The sequence below is a fragment of the Mesoplodon mirus genome (assembly GCF_964341445.2).
Source record: "Mesoplodon mirus genome assembly, chromosome: 1".
Classification (NCBI taxonomy): domain Eukaryota; kingdom Metazoa; phylum Chordata; class Mammalia; order Artiodactyla; family Ziphiidae; genus Mesoplodon; species Mesoplodon mirus.
The window spans coordinates 11,057,705-11,073,382 of record NC_138976.1 but is presented as its reverse complement, the minus strand read 5'-3'; the positions used below and the strand labels follow the sequence as shown (position 1 = coordinate 11,073,382).

Sequence of the window (15,678 nt, the reverse complement as noted above, 5' to 3'; positions counted from 1 at the left end):
TTGTCAGAGATCCGAGCCAGCTGAAACATGTCCATTCATTGGGCAAACAGGCCCAGTGGGTATCCCCCTGTGCCCAGCACGGTGACCAAGCTGAACAGCTGGCAGGCAGCCAGCATCAGTCCCTGGTTCCTGCCTTCCTGCGGGACACAGCACAGTTTTGCATGTAGAGGAAAAGCAGCGAGTGTGGAAACAGGAACTGTCTGGGCCAGGAGCGTCCCCTTTTGGGGGGTGGGGTCCCTCTAGGAAGTGAAGCAGGGAACTGAGCTGCTGCCTTTGGGCACCCATACAGACTCTGTCTCCTTCGAGGGGGTGTTAAGCATTCATTAGCAGAGTCTTACTTCTTCCAGAAACCTCTGCACATTGATTCTTAGTGGTCTTGGGGTGTACAGGAAGTGGGGAGCTCCAGATGAGGAGACGTTGGCCCTCTGAGGGCAGAGAGAAGTGCCTTCACCACAGCGAGATACCCTTGGAGCCTACTTCAGTGCCCGCATTCAGCAGGCGCAAAATAAACGCTTGTTGATTAACCGATTTCAGAATCTCCAGGGCTGTGACGGAAGCAAAGTTAGGTGATGGGTATCCAAAGATGCGTGGGAGGGGTCCACGGGGTTGACTGACTGCAGACCCTAAGTGTCTAGAGCCCGAGAAGAAGGGGAGATGCTGGACCTGACTCGCTGTGTGATCTGGGCCTCAGTTTCCCCAGCTTTGAAATGGGGAGGGGTCCTCGGCTAAGTGGGCTTGGGAGAGTGAGGGGATCCGGCTTCGGTGAGGGCGCCGCCCGGGCGCCCCCCAAGCCTGCGTGGCGGCAGCGCGCACGAGCGCAGGGGGCGGCGCGGCCCCGCGGCGGGGAGGGGCGGGAGCGCGCGCGCGGGCCCGCGCAGGCGGCGGCGGAACCCAGCGGACGAGCGTGCAGCTGCGGCGCCGCCAACTCGTGTGGGACCCACCGCTCCCGCCGACCGTGCGCCGGTCCTCCCTACGGCAGCCGAGCCCGCCCGCGAGCCGGTGAGTGGCCTGGGGCCGGGGCCCGACCGGATCGGGCCGGCGCGGGCCGGGGAAGGGGCGGAGGCCGGGCCGCGGGGCAGTCACCCACTCTCGGGCCGAGCGGGGCGCGCGTGCCCGCGCACGCGCCCGAGGCTCCGCGGGGGACAGCGGGCGGGTGTGCACGCGGGAGGTCGGGACGCGCGTGAGCGTGCGAGTCTGAGTGTGTCCCCGGCCGTGCGTCCGAGCGTGCGTGGGCGGCGTGTCCATCTGTCCCTCCTGGTGTGTTCGCAGGAGTGTGCGCGTGCCTGTGGCCGAGTTGGTGCGTGTGCACCTCGGAGCGTCGGGGTGGTGGGGTGGTGGAGTTTGGTGTGAGTGAGTGCGGGGCAAGCGGGCATGGCTCCCACTTAGCCATTTATTGAGTGTTTACTATGTGCCAGGCGCTTCATGTGGGTTCTCATTTTTGTGACCGAGAATGTGTGGATTCTGGGTGTATGTGTGCGCGCGCACACGTGGGAGTGTTCACAAGTGATTTTTGTGTGTATTTATGAGCCCTTGAAGGCAAAAGGGTACACATGTGGATGTGAATGTGTAATTTGTGTACAGGAGCATGCGAGTATGTTTGCTATGGAGGCTGAGGGCCCCCCTTTGCGCCCACCAGGCCTACTGCGTGATGTGCCCGCCGCTGCCCCGGATGTCAGGGGAACCCGTGGAGAGAAGCAGGCCTGGCGTGGGCACCCTGTGGGTGCTGGGTTTTCTTTGGTGAATGAGAGGCCAGAGGTCAGATCGCAGAGCCCAGCCGGGCCTGAGCAGGACCACTGGCGGACCCTCCATGGGGCTCCAGACTGGGCTGGGGCTGCGCTGGGCCTGGTGGAGCCTCTTGGCCTGGCACTGGAGGATCTGTATTCAATTTTCCCAAAAACTCTTCTGTGTCCCCTGGCTTTGTTCTTGCCCCTCTCTGGCCCTGGTGAATTTTAACCCTTTCCCCAGGCCCAGGGTGGGGCTGACCCTGGGGAGACCAGGGGTCCAGGGACACTTGTCTGTGTATCTGGGGGTGTCTCTCTGCCTGCCTTACTAAGTAGATAGATATTCATCTGATTTATTTGTATCGAGCCTGGGCTCCAAGTGTGAGCCCCCAAGACAGTAACAAATTGATCACAGCAGGCTTGGGACACTGTCTTCCGAGGTCTGTCCTTGAAGTTTTAACTGACAGTTTTTGGTGTGCTTTATAAACGTTGAAAATCTCTGCAGTCGAAAGTGTGAATTGCTTTAAGGCAAACTTTAGAATCTTTGGAGCTCCCTAGTTCCTCTGGATTGTCAAAATTTGGCTTGCCTTTCTGAGGGGAACATGTCGTCTTAGGAGCTCAGTGTGTGCGCAGGCGAACCTTGGAGGGACGTTTTAAAAACCGTGGCGTTAATGGAAGAAGAATTTCATTGAAAGGGATGCAGAGCCGGCTGAAAGCGCCTGTTCCCCACGCAGCAGCTTACTGAGTGAACTTTGGATGTCTTCTTTTAGCAAACAAAACCTGGAAGGAAACAAAAAAGACCCACATTCTTTTTCTTTTTTGTCCTAAAAAATGAAAAAAAAAAAAACCAAACCCACCTCTGGGTGTGCTGGAAATGCTGCCTCCCCTCCCCCAGTAAGGCCAGGCCCTCCCTCAATCCCCCACCCCCAAATAAAATATGCCTGTGGGGAGCTGTGGATGAGTCACTCCCTGGCAGAGAGCCCCACGGGCAAACATTTGGGAAGGTTCTTGCCTAACTTCCCAGAAGAAAGGCCCAGGATTTAAAATGGTCCCTGCGGTTTGTCAGCCTCTGCCGTCCCGTCTGCTTCGGAAATGACTAAAAAGTAGTTTCTACCTCCGCAAAATAAAGTCTCAGACTTAAGCAGCAGCCCAGGTTGGTCTGGGTAGAGGGCCGTTCAGGGTTCAAGAAACGGAGCTCCTGGCTTTGCCAGATGGCACTTCTGGAGGCTTCAAGCAAGGAAGGAGCAGGGGAAGGGAATTCACATTTATGGAGCACCGACTGTGTGCCGGGCACTGTTCTGGGTGCCACAGTCCTCCCAAAAGTCAGGCTGTGGAGCGTGGCTTCTGGGTTTATACGCACAAGGAAATTAAGGCTCAGAGAGTTCGAGCTGTGTCCTGGGACCACAGAGAGGAGGTGGCAGCAGAATCCTGTCACCTGCCTGACTTCAAGCCCATCCTCTTTCCATTGCACCAGGATTTGCCTTCTGAAGGTGCACGGACTGGGTGCTGAGTGCTTTAAACGTACATACACTTAGTTAATTTTCACTGTGAGGTAGGGGTTATTATCTCCATTTTACAGATGAGAAAACTGAGGCTAAGCGATGAAATGTGCACAATTTTATGAAAGTTATGCACCATGGCTAATGGCCACCATTTATGGAGGGTATTCCATGTGCCAGGCACGGTACTAAAAGCTTTAATTGCCTTATTTCACTCAATCCACTCACCAACATCATGAGATGGGAACAATCATGATGCCCCTTTTACAGGTGAGGGCACTAGGGCACAGAGCGATTAAATCGTGAAGATCACATGGTAATATACGGTTGATCTTGGATTTGAACCCAGGCTTGACTGAGCAGAGCCCATAGTCTCTCCACCGATCCTGGAAGGTCACAGTGGCTGTGTACCATGTGTCTGGCACAGTGCGAATGTTCGGGGTTGTTATCCTGATCTTACAGAGAGGAAGATGAAGTTAAGTAACTTGGGCAGGGTCATAAACTGGCAAATGGCAAAGTCAGGAGCCAAACCCACATCTCTGATTCCAGAGTTGAAGTTCTTAACTTTAAACCAGGGCTGTCTGCCTTTGTCCTGCTGTGGATTAAGACATGCTGGGTTCTTTGCTGGGCTCCAGACTTCTGGGAGAGGTCTTCCTGAAGGCACTACCATCCTTCCTCGTCCACACTTGCCCCTCTGGTGCAGAGGAACCAGAGCTGTCAGATAGAAATGGCCACAGTTCACATTTTTTCTTTCCTCTCAAAGTGCCAAAAATTGGTTTCAGAAGGGAAGTGTCAAAAACAGTTGTCAAAAAGAGAAGAATATTCCCTTCCCCTTCTTGGGTCAGACCAAGCCAGGGAGGTAGAGGGTGGAGAGTGGAGGCCCCTGGTGAGTCATCCGAGATTGCATACGGGTTGGCACCTCCAGGCTTGTGTGGGGTGGAAGCAACCTAGGACACTGCCCTCAGGAAGAACCCGGCGTCCTGACCCCTGATGATGGCCAGTTACCTCCACGGGGCCTGACTCTCAATTCTGAATATCTGACAACAGCGTCATTTCTACGTAGGCTTCTTGTCACTTACTTACCATTTCAGTCCTGTGCCTGTCTCTTTTCCCCGTTCATTTCCATTTACATCACGGTTTATACTACACTGTACTGGAAAGGAATGTTGTGTGCGAAGACCTGCGTGGTTTTGGGTGTGGGGTGCTCCTGCGAGCGTCCTTTGGTGTTGAAAAGAAAAGGTATTTCTCTCCCTTCCAAGTATGTTCTGCAAATTGATGAACATTTGCAAATTGCTTTGAGATGCGTTAATTTAAGGTGTGAAATAATAGATCTTGTGCGAAGGCCCAGCCGCATTTCTGGCATTGATGGATTTCTCTCCCGTCTGGCCTGTGATTTGGGGAGGTAAAAATAGTCCTTGTTTCTACATTTTTATCTCTCTCTCTCTCTTTTTTTTTTTTTTTGCTGACATCATTCTTAGGAAACTGTTTTGCCCATGCCATGGGCCTTTCCTTGGCCATCGCCTCAGATGGTGGTCAGAACTTGGAGCTCTGGGGAAAGGGTGCTCGTGGAGTGAGGGGTTGTCTGGGTGGTCTGGCACCCGTGGGTGTCTGTGAATTTGCTTTGAAAGGTGAAGGATGGCCACGCTTGGCCAAAGACCCTCGGTGGATTTTTGTATTTGCCTGTTTTCTCACTTCTGATTCTTGGGTAGTGACAAGATAGCCTTTTGGGAAAATGTTAACTTAAAGAGAAAAAAGTCAGGCCAGTGGCTTCATCCATCCCTATCTGAGCTGGGTGGCATACACACAGCCCCTTCCTTTGGCCAAAACTGAAATAGACCAACGGCCCCCTCAGACAGGAGCTGACATTGGGGCAAATCGGTTGGTGGTGTAATTTCCTGTGACGTTTAATTTGGGAACTTGAACTTGGAGAGTGATCTAGCGTTTTGACATCTGTCCCTCTAACAAGACTTACTTGTGTGGAAACAAACCCTCATACATAACCTCTGCCGTTGTCTCCAATTCTGGATTTTTCCACAGACAACTTCTCGGGTGGTCTGGTGGCAAAGGCCGGGTCTTCTAGCCAGGCCTTCTCGGCATCTACCAGCAGGATCACTGCACCCCAAACCCGACTCAACACTGTGGCTGGCTCTGTTTTGGGGGGTGGGGGAGGCTGGATGAGGGGCCTGCAGAATTGAAAGGTGGCCAGCTGGGATCTGAAATGCATTCAGTTCCAACGGTCTTGATCCGTGTGGAGCCAGTCTTTCTTTCTCTTAGACATCTGCATGATGGTGACCTCACAGAAAAGAAAAAGGGGCTTTATGTAAGAATTCCACAGAGTGTGAAGGAATTCCGACAAGGGAAGGGGGAGGGAGGCTGCCAATGAGAGCCTGCAGGGCCTGCGTTTCCCGGAGTTGTTTAACCCTCACACTTCAAAATTACGCTGGGGGAGGGGGCAGTGCTTGATCCTAGTGAATGGAGAGCCGAGAGCTGTTTAAGGAGAATGTTCCGAGGTCCCTGAGTTGTAGTTGAGGCCACTGGGTTTAGTCCTTCAGGCCCGTTATCACAGCATGTAGGCAGTGGAGGTGGAATTTGTGGTCCCTGAGTTGTAGTTGAGGCCACTGGGTTTAGTCCCTCAGGCCCGTTATCGCAGCACGTGGGCAGTGGAGGTGGAATTTGTACTCCGCCCCTTTCCCCAAGGCCTGCCCTCTCTTTTCCTCATTGTCCCCAAAGTCTTTGAAATTGGGGATTGTCGGGAAGAGACCTGCAAAGGGACAGAGTTACTATATAAACCACCCTCAGCTCTGATCAGTCCAAGCTGCAAATGAGGGATTCGGTAGGCTCACCATCCAGAGAAGAGCTCCACGCCCATTTTACAGGATGGAAACTGAGGCCCAGAGAGGGGAAGGCACTCACCCACAACCCAAATGAGTGAGGTGGGAGGCCCAGACCTGCCACTTGTGAAAAAGTCATTCACCTCTGGGAGCCTGTTTCCTCATCCAGAAAACAGGAGCAGTATTATGACCTCATAAAGCATTAGGGAAGAACTAAATAAAATAATGCATACAAAATGCTCAGCATGTGGGTAACACCTCATATAAGAGCTTGATGAGAGACTAGGAACTATTTAATTACCGAGGGTCACAGGGCTGGGAAGGTCATCTCTTTGTCAGGAGCATTTTCAGTGCCCTTGTATCTTGAGGCCCGAAACAAGGTTAAAAGGGGCTGTCGGGGGCCCCTCCAGGTAGGTGCCCCTGAAGCACTTTTCTATGACCATGACCCTCAAAATAGAGTGGAGGAGACAATGACAATTTGGAAAGAGGCAGGATCTTTTTTTTAAAAAATAAATTTATTTATTTATTTTTGGCTGCATTGGGTCTTCATTGCTGCTCACGGGCATTCTCTAGCTGCAGCAAGCGGGAGCTACTCAGGCCGTTGGAACTGAACTCTTCGTTGCGGAGCACGGGCTCTAGGCGCGCAGGCTTCAGTAGTTGTGGCACGTGGGCTTCAGTAGTTGTGGCACGCGGGCTCAGTAGTCGCGGCGCACGGGCTTAGTGGCTCCACGGCATGTGGGATCTTTCCAGACCAGGGCTCGAACCCATGTCCCCTTCATTGGCAGGCGGATTCTTAACCACTGAGACACCAGGGAAGTCCCAAGAGGCAAGATTTAAATGTCAGGGTAGCCCTGGGCATCTCAGGGAAATGTTTAGAAATCAGTATTTTGCTTTCCTGTCTACCCTGCCCCCCTGCCAGACCCACGGAGAGGAACGTGAGCCTTATAAGTTTTTGGTGCATTCTCTTGGAGTTGAAGGGTCTCGGGAGGCCCCGAGAGCTGTGTCAGCCACGGTGTGTTATTAAGCAGGGCAGATGTTTTGTTAATTATTTACACAGCACTGGCCCCATCAGAGGTCTGTGCTGATGGAGCGGCTGTCGCAGACCTGGGCCGGGGGCAGGAGGTTCTTGGTTGGAAGTGAGCAGGTGGCCCTCTCCACCGACAGGGTCCTCACAGATTCTGCACAGTGAGGGCTGAGGGAGTCTGTGCGTGTTTGGCGCCCCCTAAGCTACTGGGGCTCCCTCAGGCTGGCTTGTCTTCCCTGAGGGAGAGGAGTGATCTTTGTCCCCCGGGACTGGCTGCTGTCCTGAGGTAGCTTCTGTGGGCTTTTGGCCAGCTCTTCACATCTGAGACCCCGCCTTGGTGTGTGTGGTGAGGGGAGAGCATCAGCGGGCTCTGGAGATCTTTGAATCCAGCACCTCCCCAGCAGTCAGCTCAGGCTAGGGCTTCATGTGGGCCCAGCCTCTACTTGCTCATCTGGCAAGTGGGCCAGTAACGCCAGGCTCAAGGCCCTTGATTCTCGGGCACTGTTTGGTGTGATTTGCCTTAGAAACCCAAGTTTAGGATTAGAACTCTGAAAAGAAAGGGTCTGGGATCAGAGCCTTCCCTGAAAGGCCATTAAGGATGGGGGATGTCAGCTCCCTGAAGGGGGAGGGGAAGAGATAAACCTACCGTCTTCAGCCTCGGCCCTTCTCCTCTTTCCTCTTTTATATAAGGAGGTTTTGCTCAGGTGTCATTTTAAGAAAGATTCTTATACGAAACGTTCAGAATCTATAAATCCTTAGAGACAGAAAGGAGGTTGGTGGTTATCAGGGGTGTGGGGGAGGGGAGAATGGGGAGAAGCTGCTTAATGGGTACAGGGTTTCCTTCTGGGATGATGAAAATGTTTTGGAACCAGGTAGAGGTTGTGGTTACACAACATTGGGAATGTACTAAATGCCCCTTAATTTTTACTTTAAAATGGTTAATTTTATTTGGAAAAAAAATTTTTATAAGAAAAGTTTCTGGGGCTTCCCTGGTGGCGCAGTGGTTGAGAATCTGCCTGCTAATGCAGGGGACACGGGTTCGAGCCCTGGTCTGGGAGGATCCCACATGCCACGGAGCAAGGCCCGTGAGCCACAACTACTGAGCCTGCGCGTCTGGAGCCTGTGCTCCGCAACAAGAGAGGCCGCGACGGTGAGAGGCCCACGCACCGCGATGAAGAGTGGCCCCAGCTTGCCACAACTAGAGAAAGCCCACACACAGAAACCAAGACCCAACACAGCAAAAATAAATAAATTAATTAATAAACTCCTACCCCCAACAACTTCTTTAAAAGTAATAATAATAATAATAATTACCAGGAAATAAAAATCGAATCTGGGTAATAAAATAAAGTCTGACCTTTAAAAAAAAAAAAAAGAAAAGTTTCTGGGCTTTCCTTTTTTTTTAATTTTTTAAATTTTTTATTAGTTTCTGCTTTATAACAAAGTGAATCAGTCATACGTATACATCTGTTCCCACATCCCTTCCCTCTGGGCTTTCCTGATGGCGCAGTGGTTAAGAACCCACCTGCCAATGCAGCAGACACACGTTCGAGCCCTGGTCCGGGAAGATCCCACATGCCGCGGAGCAACTAAGCCCGTGCTCCACAACTACTGAGCCCGCCCTCTAGAGCCCACGAGCCACAACTACTGAAGCCCGCGCACCTAGAGCCCCTGCTCCTCAACAAGAGAAGCCACTGCAATGAGAAGCCCGTGCACCGTGACAAAGAGTAGTCCCCGCTCACCACAACTAGAGAAAGCCCGCGCACAGCAAGGAAGACCCAACACAGCCAAAAATAAAAAATAAAAAATAAATTTAAAAAAAAAAGAAAAGTTTCTGATGCTTAAAAATAAAAGCTTAAAAGCCTCCCACTTTACAGATAGGGAGAATGAGGCCCACAGAAAGACTGTGACCAGCCTAAGGTCTCCCACGCAGGCTGTGGCTGTTCTGTGGCTGAAATCAGATCCTTCTCCCAACTTTCAGGCCAAGGCTCGGGTTCATGGCACCTGGGCCCAGAATGTGGGTGAATAGTTCAGTGCGGAAACACAGACCATTCACTGTTGTTTGGGTTAAGTGCACTCCATTCTGTTCACCAGATATGCCCTTGCTGGCTGCTATGCGGTCATCTGTCCACTCATTCACTCAACAATACGTCCTGACATTCTGAGTCAGGCATTATGCTGGGAGCTGGCACAGAGACCCTCTAATGGTCCCACCCACCACCTGGTAGCTGCAGAAGTTGTGTCATGACCCCGTTGTAGGTGCTTGTGAACAGTTTGCAGCAGGCACCCTTTGGGACTCACTCTCTGGGGAAGTGGGAGGGCTTCCAGGAGGGAGGGACTCCCCAGCCTTGAGGGAGACATGAGATTTGCCAGGCAAGGTGCTGGAGGCCTGGAGGCCTGAGAAGGCTGGGGTGAAGGGCAGGTCGCCCACAGGGTGAGTGGGTAGGTGGGGCCGTGGGATGGGAAGCCGGGAGCCAGACTGCGGTCCTGTGCTGCAGGCAGACCCCAAGCAGTGCGAAGCCAGGAACTTCCTACCACTTTCTCAGCCTTTGGACCCTTCAATAGCGCCTTTGTACCAGGCACTCACCACATGTGACATTCTGTTCTAACCCTTTACATGGATTAACTCACTTCATCCTCCTGCAGTTCTGTGACACAGGTACCATTATGCCCATTTAACGGACAGAGAAACAGACATAAAGAATCCAGGCTATATGGTGCTAATCACCATAAGCCTTAGTGTTGTGAGAAACCTGTGTCCTGGGGTCTGGTCTGAAGGCTGCCCTCTGGAAGTGCCCGTTGTGTGGGCTCTCATTGGTGGCCAGGCCAGGCCCAGGGCCTGGGAGAGGGCCTCCTAGGCAGCTGGAAGGAAGAGTATGAACCAAGGGGCAAATAATGGGAGAGGAGGCTGCCAAAGGCCCACCAGGATCTGTGAGCTTTGGTCTTTATTGCAAGAGCAGTGGGGCCCCTGCTACTTCTGCAGCCTTACTTTTCAGCAGTCTCCCCCTCACTCACTCCGCCCCGGCCTCCTTACCTTTCCTCAAACATGCCAAGCGTACTCCCACCTCAGGGCCTTTGTACTTGCTGTCCCGGCTCCCTGAAATCCTTTTCCTCCTGATATTCCCGTGACTTGCTCCTAGCCTTCATAGGGACACTGCAAAAGTCACTTCTCCGAAGAGACCCCACCATCCCCACTCTGTCAAAATTAATCCCACGTCCTTCACTCCCCATTCCCTGGCCCAGCTTTATTTTTCTACAGGGCCCTTATCCATCCCTGACATCGTGTGTTTGTTATCTGCCTCCCAGACTGGAATGTGAGCTCCATGAGGGGTAAGAGTTGGCCTGTGGACCACAGCTGTACCTCAGTGTCCAGTACCGTGCCTGACACATAGGTGCTCAATTAATAGTTGTTGAATGAGTGGAAAATTTTAAGTGGGTAAGTGACAGGATCCTTGAAGAATGTTTATATGGACTTTACTGAAGCTGGTGGCAAACTTGATTGGCTGCAAGCACCCCCTCCTTATTCCTCCCAGTGGCCAGCAAAAGGCTGAGTTGTGCCCGACTGACCCTCCCCTGTGCAGAGAAGGTTTCTTAGGGAAAGACTTACCCTTGGATTATTCCAAGTAGGAGGAACCTAAACACGGAGGTTACCTCCCAGAGTTACAGGGGTCTCCCTCCTTTGCCCCTTTTCTGCAGAGATGCCTCTTGAAGTCTGTAGAGGAGGGGCTTTGGGTAGGATTTGGTGGGTGCCGTGTCTTAAAGCTGCATTGTCTATAAACCATGCTTATTTTTTAGAGGGCATATCTTTGGGGGGCTGCTCAGGGAAGAGGAAGGGGTTAAGTCTCCCGAGCCACCTCTGGGCACAGACGTTTGCTTTGCAGCAAATGAACAAGAACCCAGATTCTGCCCCAGCCCAGAAAACAGGGAATCCTGGGTTGAAAGAGGAAACGATTCCCTAGCTGGTGTGGCCTTGGTGGACCACCAGGGTGGGTGCCCAGGTGGCAGGACCATGGGGCAGCACACGGCAGACAGACAGGGAGTCCACCCCATGCATTTGGCAGGTCCAGCCAAGTCCAGCCGGATTTAGTTACACCGGGATCTCAAGCATGGACTTGGCGTGCCTGACTCAGTGTGTGTGCATTTCCTTTGTTCGTCTCCCTCAGGAATTTTAGTGGCCTTTTGTGTTTGTTTTAAATGCCAGCCTCAGCCAACCCAAGAGGAAATGAGGACTGGATTTTTATGCAGAGGCTGGGGACAAAGGTGGGGCATGCCAGCTCTTGACGGTGACAGCATGGCATTTGGGGAACACACAAAGAAAATACTTTTACTCTAAGCTAATAACTTTAATTTGCGGATACGTTTGTGACCTCCCAGGACGTCAGAACGTTGATCATCTCTAGGTTGGACACATGGTGACCACTGTTTCCAAACACCCAAAACAGCAGTGGTCTATAAAAGCATTTTAGTGACATTTGGGGACAGGAGAGGCAGTTTTGGAAGAAGCTGTTTGGTCGCTGGTGTGTGAGAAGTTCCTGGATGCTCAAATGGCTTAGGGGGTGGCATCTTTGAAATTGCATAGTACTGAAAATTCCAGGACATATGGTCACTGTGATGTGCTAATGTTAGCAATCGAAATATTTAATTACCCAGGAAACCCCTTTGCCTACCCACTACAGGTTACTGGAGAACCTTTGTTTCTCTGGAGGAGGGTCTTACACAGTATAATTCCGACCAGCAGACATGACCAGAGTCATTATCCCGCATTCATTTATTAGCTAATTAAGTGACTTATCTGGTCACGTGTTTATTCCTTCAATTGCCGTTCATCCAGCAACATTCACTGGATCCCACTCCGGGCCAGGCCTGGTGTTGGGCAATGGGGATGGAATGAAACAGGGGAGCAAATGTGACTGAATCCCTGCTGGATGCCAACCCATTGGGTGGTGCTGTGGGCTGCAGGTGAATTAACTTATTTTCCAGTGGATGTTTAAGAGCACCTACTATGCGCAGATCTATGGAGATACAGAAAGGAAAATGACAGAGCCCAAGTGATTTGAACTCCTGCCCCATCTTACGGGGTTTTTTTTTAGTCCCGGCCCTCCGCGTGCTGCGATAAACCCGGCCAGCCACCGTTCACAGGCCACACAATGACGTCCCCGGAATGAACCAGAAACAATCCAGATGCCCCAGGAACCGACGTGAGAACAAGGCATCCCCTTCACACGTTGCCTCTCAGTTCAGCGTCTTGCCACCACCCAGCATTTTGAGACAGAATGTGAGATCTCGTGGTTGGCTAAATATATAAATATTTTATGTCTCGATATTCCGAAAACGAAGCCCAAATGCGCAGAACTGCCGCACATCAGTGCCATAGATCATATATTTATGGACTGATGTGACATGACAATGGGGGGAGAGAGCAGAGTTGTGACAGATGCTAGGAAGGAGGGAGCAGACTCGCGCGGCCCCGGGGAGCGCCACGCGATGCCCGGGTTTCTCACTGGATGTTTTGGGGGTTCACGTGCCATAGATCATATGTTATAATAATCTGATGACGTGTTGTTTAAATATTTATGGACTGATGTGACATGACAATGGGGGGAGAGAGCAGAGTTGTGACAGATGCTAGGAAGGAGGGAGCAGACTCGCGCGGCCCCGGGGAGCGCCACGCGATGCCCGGGTTTCTCACTGGATGTTTTGGGGGTTCACACTGGCTGTGTGCTGCATCCTTCACTGACGTCACCTCACTTACTCATCACAGCAACCCCTCCAGGATGGGACTCTTGTTAACCCCAAGTCACAAATGGGAAACTGAGGCCCAGGGCCAGAACCCACAGCTGGGGGGGGGTCCAAGATCACACCCAGGTTGGCCCAACTGTGCAGGCTGAGCTCTTAGTCAGCGTGAATTCTTCTCTCTCCGTGACGAGTCATATCAGAAAAGCATGGCTGACCCCGTGCTCGGTACCAACTGGACTTTTTAAACCACAGAAAGTAAGGTGATGTTTGTAAAAGGTCAAGTGGGAATAGAAACCACAGGAATAAATATCTACCCCGGGAGGGGGCCGATGGTGAGATCCAGCCACCTTAGCCAGGTGCCTGGCATGTGGTAGGGGCTCAGGATATGGCGGTGCTGCCCCTCCGATTTGTTTTTTCACTGTTGGCTTTGCAGTCATTTGGGGAGTCTGCTGCTGACTGTCCTGCATTAGTGTCCTGGGCCTGTGCCGTCCCCTCTCTCTGCCGTACCTGCCCCGGCAGGCTGGAGACACCCCCCAGGCACGATAGCCCCTTCAGTCTCCGACAGCCCCGAGAGGTGAGTCAGGGTGGCCCTGCCTTACTGATGGAGGAGCTCCGGCCCGTCTCCCAGAGCCGACCCCCACGTCCCTGCTTTCAAGAGGCAGCTCTTCCCACCTCGCCCTCCCGGCTGCTCTGTGGGACCGGCTCCCTCCGCCTGGCTATGCTACCAGCGTTCCTGCCTGTTCCCATCAGTGCTCTGTGATCTGGCTTACCGTCCCATCCCCGGCACCGGAAAACCAGGCCTGGCCCACAAGACGGCAATAAGTGACCAATGATAGGGGTTCAAAGAACAAGCCTGGCAGGCAGGGTGGGTAGGGGGTGGGGGGGCCTTGTTCTGAGAAGCTTCTTAGGCAGTGATGGCCTCAGACCCGAGAGCGGTGTCTTCTAGCTCTGCAGAGGCGCAGGGATGTGGAAGGCAGGGCCAGCCACGTAATTTGGGGGGCCCAGTACAAAATGAAAATATAGGTCCCCTGTTCAAAAAGCAGGAAGAAATCTTCTTCCTTCCCTTCACAGTCTCTCTCCCCACCTGTCGTGACGTTTTTAATTTGTTATTGTGCCCATGATCCCTTGGGCACAGGGACACTCACAGGGTGAGTACAGACCCTCGCAGGTGCCCACGGCCCCACCCTGTGGCTTGGTGGGCAGGCACACCTGACCCCAGCCCTCGCCATGTCTGTAGCCAGGCCCTTGCCAAGGGTGGAGAACAGCAGAGGTTGCTGGGAGCAGGGGGGTGGGCAGCTGAGACCCGCCCTGGGCAAGGCAGGACCACTCGTGAGCTGAGACTCCACACCCCCAGCACATGCACCATTGTTCCACCAACTTCGCTTAGAAAACACAAGTTCAAAGATAAGGTGAAGACTTTCAAGAGAGTGCACACAGAGCATGAAACTCCAAGCAAGGGGCTCCCTCCTGAGGACAGGGCCACATGTGCCGATGCTGACCACTTGCCCGTGAAGCTGCCCCTGCTGGGAGAACTACAGCCCTTCAAAAAGAGCAAGGTCCTGGTATCGGGTCTCGACATGCGGTTGAGACCAGTCTTATTGGAAGGGAAAGTTCTGCTGTGAGGTACCGTCTACAGACCGCTGGCCCGGAATGTGACCGCTATCAGGTGGCCCGCTGGCCTCCCTCCTCACCCTGGGCGTCTCGTGCAGAGGACACACCGTGATCATGGGCCTCCTTGGAAATGCCCTCCCTGCTTTAATCCCTTACGTTGTTGCCGGATGTTATTGTGTTGACAAAGCCATCCCCTCCGACTTCCTGAGTGACAAGGGTCAGAAATCGAATGATAAGGTTGCTGACCTGTTTCCTCGGGAACAACGCCAAGCAGGTGGTGCCCTGGAGATCAGAGAGGGCTGGGCACTTGGATTCCACCAGCCACCCACGCTGTTCCCAGCCCTGGAACTGGGGAGCCAGGGAGCCACAGGATGTACATGTCTGGCCATTCCCAAAAACATGGATGAGGGAGCCTTGGGAAAGTTAACTAATGCTTATTATTTAGTACCTGCTGTGCACCAGCGATCTGACCAAGTGCTTTACCTGTGTTCCCTTGGTTAACCCTTGCAACAATTTTAGACTGACCCCATTTTCCAGATGAGGATACCTGAAATTCAGAGAATGAAGCCATCGGTCCAAAGCCATAAGCCATATGGTTGGAAAACTGAAATTTGAACCCAGGCCCGGGTGATCCCCAAAGCCACTGCTCTTCAAAGACTCCCAGGCGTGGCTGGATGGCTGGGGTCACTGCCCGGCTGAGCCACTTCCCCCACCGCTGCGTGTGCATGGAATGGGAAGGGAGCTGGACCGCAGCCTCTGCTGTCTGCCGGCTCCTGCCTCTGGGCAGTCACCGTTCTTGGCAGGGAGCGGTCCCGAGGCTCCAACTCCAGCTTTCCTCCTCCAAGATCCAGCCAGCCCTGGGGCTACTCTTCAGATCAGAGAGGAAGGAGGGAGATGGTGGGTCAGACACACCTGGATGCAAGTCACACTTCTGCCTCTCGCTCACCGTGTCTCCTTGGCTTGTGTCTTCGCACCGGGGCCTCAGTTTTCTCATTGCAAAGCAAGGGGTAATTTCAGTTCCTGTCTCTGGGGGAGTTTTCATGATCCAGTGAGGTAAGCGTGTACATAACAGGCATTCAGCAGTGGGTGGCCATTATCGTATTGATAATTCATGACCCTGTGGGGCGAGGACTGCAGCGTGGTGGCACCTGTGACACTCAGGAACACCTCTCCACGCTGGGACACGCTGGAAATCACTCAGCCCAGAACCGCCCTCCCCAGGGAGTTCATCCCTTCCTTGCTTTGATTGGTCATTC

General features: G+C 52.9%; 1 protein-coding gene across 1 annotated transcript in view; it reads left to right on the top strand.

Moving 5' to 3' along the window:
- The first annotated feature begins 859 nt into the window (after positions 1 to 859).
- Positions 860 to 15,678, top strand: part of NEK6 (NIMA related kinase 6) — a 90,005-nt gene continuing 75,186 nt past the window's right edge. Inside the window, exon 1 of the mRNA XM_082628835.1 lies at positions 860 to 999. The gene's annotated coding sequence lies outside the window, so the exon portion shown is untranslated. The remainder of the gene's footprint in view (positions 1,000 to 15,678) is intronic.